Source organism: Chiloscyllium plagiosum, chromosome 17 (genome assembly GCF_004010195.1).
Source record: "Chiloscyllium plagiosum isolate BGI_BamShark_2017 chromosome 17, ASM401019v2, whole genome shotgun sequence".
Classification (NCBI taxonomy): Eukaryota; Metazoa; Chordata; class Chondrichthyes; order Orectolobiformes; family Hemiscylliidae; genus Chiloscyllium; species Chiloscyllium plagiosum.
In genome coordinates this window covers 67,011,550-67,017,549 of record NC_057726.1, presented here as the reverse complement: position 1 = coordinate 67,017,549, position 6,000 = coordinate 67,011,550, and positions in this window count along the sequence as shown.

The window sequence follows — 6,000 nt, the reverse complement described above, 5'->3', positions numbered from 1 at the left end:
GATGAAGGGCTTTTGCCCGAAACGTCGATTTTGCCTGTCCTCGGATGCTGCCTGAATTGCTGTGCTCTTCCAGCACCACTGATCCTCAATCTTATCTAAAACAATTTACTGTAGCTGAGGGAATATTTGCTTTTTACTGAAACCAGACCTGTCTTATTCAAGCTGCAAATTAGCCACACAAAACCAAGGTGTCCTGGACTCGATCGTCACTCTGTATTGAGGGGCCAATCACAACCAAGCTTCAGTGGTTGCACTCTCTTTGTCTCAGGAAGCAGCAGCCTCAAGCCTCACTCGAGTGACCTGAACCTGTCTTCCAGCCTGCCACTGCAGCGCAGTACTGAGGGAACATTGGACTGTTGGAAGTGCTCTCTTCAGGAAGAAACATTAAACAGAGGAGACCACAGCAATATTTTTAAGAGCAGTATTCATGTTTATTCATTTCAAAGGCAGATTCTTGGTCATTGTTCAAAGTGGGGTCATTTCCTTTTCGAGGTTTTGTACAGGGCTGGTTTGAGCAGGGCCAAGGTCCCAGTTTCTTTTCACCTGTAATTAAATCCAAGCTGATGGCATTTTCTGAAGCACAAGTTAGTATCCTGTCAACCGAAGTCAAGAGCCCCACTCATTTGCTTGCAAATTAATCGGTGACAATCCACTAAAATGCACAACTACAAAAATCAAATGTTTACGTGACATTTAAGTGTAAACTTGATAGATGCACAGCATGGAAACAGACCCTTCGGTCCAACCCGTCCATGCCGACCAGATATCCCAAACCAATCTAATCCCACCTGCCAGTACCCGGCCCATATCCCTCCAAACCCTTCCCATTCATATACCCATCCAAATGCCTCTTAAATGTTGCAATTGTACCAGCCTCCAACACTTCCTCTGGCAGCTCATTCCATACACGTACCACCCTCTGCATGAAACAGTTGCCCCTTAGGTCTCTTTTATATCTTTCCCCTCTCACCCTAAACCTATGTCCTCTAGTTCTGGACTCCTTGACCCCAGGGAAAAGACTTTGTCTATTTATCCCATCCATGCTCCTCATAATTTCGTAAACCTCTATAAGGTCACCCCTCAGCCTCCGACACTCCAGGGAAAACAGCCCCAGCCTGTTCAGCCTCTCCCTGTAGCTCAGATCCTCCAACCCTGGCAACATCCTTGTAAATCTTTTCTGAACCCTTTCAAGTTTCACAACATCTTTCCGATAGGAAGGAGACCAGAATTGCATGCAATATTCCAACAGTGGCCTAACCAATGTTCTGTACAGCCACAACATGACCTCACACCTCCTGTACTCAATACTCTGACCAATGAAGGAAAGCATACCAAATGCCTTCTTCACTATCCTATCTACTTGTGACTCCACTTTCAAGGAGCTATGAACCTGCACTCCAAGGTCTCTTTGTTCAGCAACACTCTCTCGGACCTTACCATTAAGTGTATAAGTCCTGCTAAGATTTGCTTTCCCAAAATGCAGCACCTCGCATTTATCTGCATTAAACTCCATCTGCCACTTCTCAGCCCATTGGCCCATCTGGTCCAGATCCTTCTTAAACAGTGGCACCACATTAGCCAACCTCCAGTCTTCCAGCATCTCACCTGTGACTATCGATGATACACATATATCAGCTAGGGGCTCAGCAATCATTTCCCTAGCTTCCCACAGAGTTCAAGGGTACACCTGATCAGGTCCTGGGGATTTATCCATCTTTATGTGTTTCAAGACATCCAGAACTTCGTCCTCTGTAATATGGACATTTTTTAAGATGTCACCATCCATTTCCCTACATTCTATATCTTCCAAATCTTTTTCCACAGTAAATACTGATGCAAAATACTTGTTTAATATCTCCCTCATCTCCTGTGGCTCCACACAAAGGCCATCTTGCTGATCTTTGAGGGACCCTATTCTCTCCCTAGTTGTAAAAACCCTTTGGATTCTCCTTAATTCTATTTGCCAAGGCTATCTCATGTCCCCTTGTTGCCTTCCTGATTTCCCTCTTAAGTATACTCCTACTTTCTTTATACTCTTCTAAGGATTCACTCGATCTATCCTGTCTATACCTTACATATGCTTCCTTCTTTTTCTTAACCAAAACCTCAAATTCTTTAGTCATCCAGCATTTCCTATACCTACCAGCCTTCCCTTTCACCCTAACAGGAATATACTGTCTCTGGACTCTCGTTATCTCATTACTGAAGGCTTCCCATTTTCCAGCCGTCCCTTTACCTGCGAACGTCTGCCCCAAACAGCTTTCGAGAGTTCTTGCCTAATACCGTCAAAATTGGCCTTTCTCCAATTTAGAACTTCAACTTTTAGATCTGGTCTATGCTTTTCCATCACTATTTTAGATCTAATACAAGTATGGTCGCTGGCCCCAAAGTGCTCCCCCACTGACACCTCAGTCACCTGCCCTGCCTTTTCTCTAGTAGGTACATCCACATACTGAATCAGAAAATTTTCTTGTACACACTTAACAAATTCCTCTCCATCTAAACACTATGGCAGTCCCAGTCGATGTTTGGAAAGTTAAAATCCCCGACCATAACCACTATTATTCTTAGAGATAACTGAGATCTCCTTACAAATTTGTTTCTCAATTTCCCTTTGACTATTAGGAGGTCTACAATACAATCCCAATGAGGTGATCATCCCTTTCTTATTTCTCAGTTCCACCCAAATAACATCCCTGGATGTATTTCCAGGAATATCTTTCCTCAGCACAGCTGTAATGTTATCAAAAATGCCACCTCCCTCCTCTCTTGCCCCCCTTTTCTATCCTTCCTATAGTATATGTATTCTGGAACATTAAGCTGCCAGTCCTGCCCATCCCTGCCCATGTTTCTGTAATTGCTATGATATCCCAGTCCCATGTTCCTATCCATTCCCTGAGTTCATCTGCCTTCCCTGTTAGACCCCTTGCATTGAAATAAATGCAGTTTAATTTATCAATCCTACCTTGTTCTCTGCTTTGTCCCTGCCTTCCCTGACTGTTTGACTCGCTTCTTTTATCAACTGTACCAGTCTCAGATTGATTTCTTTCCTCGCTAATCTTCCTGAGCAGTTCTAGCAAATCTCCCTACCAGTATATTAGCCCCCTTCCAATTTAGGTGCAATCCATCCCTCTTGTACAGGTCACTTCTACCCTAGAAGAGATTCCAATTATCCAAAAATGTGAATCTTTTTCCCATACACCAGCTCCTCAGCCATGCATTCATCTGCTCTATCCTCCTATTCCTACCCTCACTAGCTCGTAGCACTGGGAGTAATCCAGATATTACTACTCTTGAGGATCTCATTTTTAAATTCCTGCCTAACTCTCTATATTCTCCCTTCTCTCATCCTTTTCCCTTCCTATTTCATTGGTTCCAATGTGTACAATGACCTCCTGCTAGTCTCTCTCTCCCCCTTGAGAACATTCTGCACCCTCTCTGAGACATCCTTGATCCTGGCACCAGGGAGGAAACACACCATTCTGATTTTTCACTGCTGGCCACAGAAATGTCTGTCTGTGCCTTGGACTAGAGAGTCCCCTAACACAATCGGTTTCTTGGAACCCGACGTATCCTTCATTGCATTAGAGCCAGTCTCAATATCAGAAACATGGCTGTTTGTGCTACATTCCCCTGAGAATCCATCACCCCCTACATTTTTGAAAACATCATACTTGTTTGAAATGGGGGTAGACACATAAGACTCCTGAACTACCTGCCTACCTCTCTTACCTTTCCTGGAGTTAACCCATCTATGTGAATGTATCTGCAACTTTTTTCCCTTCCTATAACTGCCATCCATCACATCCCCTGCTCTTGTAAAGTCCTCATTGCCTCTAACCGTCTGTCACCGATCCATTCGATCTGATAGAATTCGCAACCAAAGGCATTTATTGCAGATATAATCCTCAGTAACCTGTAAACTCTCTCTAAACCCCCACATCCGACAAGAAGAGCATATCACTCTACTAAGGGCCATTTTTACTTCCTTCAATCTACAGGCCCAGAAAATAGCCCCATCTTATTCCTCTACAAAACACTGCTTCAGGTTAAATTAATATTTACGGCTTATATTTTTAAATTTAATCAACAGACATATCTCAATAAAACATATAACCAATAAAAAACCTACTCTACTCACTACGGCAGACTTACAGCAAGGCCACACTTCAAAATATTCATATCTGTTTCTGTGCTGTGACCTCTCCCAAATAGGTGCCTCCAAGGTTAGTTGTGAATTTCACTGTTTGTTGATTTTCCCAGATGTACTCCAATGTCTAGCGATACATGAATTCAAACACAAAGGCAGTAACTACGCAGGTTCTCTCTCTCTCTCTCTCCTGCACTGTCCTCACCATGTGCTTCCTTTGTCTGTTCTTCCTTTTAAAACTGCTGTTGTTTTGACTTTTTTTTCTCCAAAGTTCCAAAACAATATAACAGCATATAGAACAGTAACTGCTGCTCCTGGAATTCGAGGAAATCACCTCTACCACCTTAAATACCTCAAAAAAGGTACAGCCTGTTACAGCCAGAAATGTTTGCCGTCCTCCATCTTGAATTACACAGGCCCTTTACTCCAAAATGTCCATCCACGCTAGCCCCATTTCCCTGCACATGGACCATATCTTCCTAATCCTTTCCCACCTATGGACTTGTCCAAGTTCCTTTTAAGTGTTGCTAATGTACCTGCCTCAACCACTTCCACTCACAACTCATTCCATATGTGTACCACCCTCTGTGTAAAAATGTTACCCCTCAGGTTCCCTTTTATTATTTCCCCGCTAACCTTAAACTGATTCCCTCTAGTTCTCAATTTCCCAACGCTGGGAAAAAGACTGAGTGCCTTCACCCTATCCATGCCTCTCAGAATCTTATACATTTCTGAAAGATCCCCCCGCCTCCCCCCCAAGTCTCCCACGCTCAAAAGAAAAAAGCCCTAGCTTGTCCAGCTTCTCCCTATAACACAGACATCCTTATAAATGTCTTCTGCACTCTTTCCAGTTTAATGGCATCCTTCCTGTAGCAAGGTGACCAAAATTGAACACAATACTCCAAGTGCGGCCTCACCAACATCCTGTACAACTGCAACATAACTTCCCAACTTTGATACTCAATGCCCTGACTGATGACGGCCAGTGTGCCTAAGGCCTTCTTCACTGCCCTGTCTACCTGTGACTCCACTTTCAGAAAACCATGCACCTGAACTCCAAGGTCTCTGTTCCACTACACTCCTTAAAGCCAGTCCATTCAAAGCAAGGTAAGAATTTCATGGTGACTCTCCAAAATGCAAGACCTCACACGTATCTATATTAAACTCCATTTGCCATTTCTTGGCTCACTTCCCCAGCTAATTAAGGTCCTGCTGCAATTTCTGATAGCCTTCCTCACTGTCCACGATACCACCTATTTTAGTGTCATCTGGAAACTTACTAATTGTGCTTTGTACATTCTCATCCAAATCATTGCTATAGATAACACACAGTAATGGTCCAGCATTAAACCAAGGCACTCCATTAGTCACAGGCCTCCAGTCGAACAAGCGTCCTTCCACTATTACCCTCTGCTTCCTACCATCAAGCCAATTGCGTATCCAATTTGCCAGCTCCCCCTGGATTCCTTAATGATCATTACTAAAACAGAGTTTCAGTTGTTATTACATCCCTTTTTGTGGGAGCAGGCTGTGTATAAGTTGGGCTGCTACCCTCCCTACATTAGTGATTAGACTTCAAGAGCAATTGGCAGGATGTCCCAGTGGTTTAACCAACTCATAATTGTGTATCTACTGACCAGTTCCCTGCTCAATCACTGCTTTGCATCAGCAAAGACAGCATGCAGAAAGCCAAGCCCTACACTGTGCTGAAGGTTTTGTTTAAAGTTTATATTTGTATTTAAGAGTAAGGAATGATTATGAGGAATGGAACAATATCTCTGAGGAACATGTCAGTGAGTTCCCTGATGATGGAGAGTCATTACGGACTGCTTCCTAAGTGGCATTGTCAG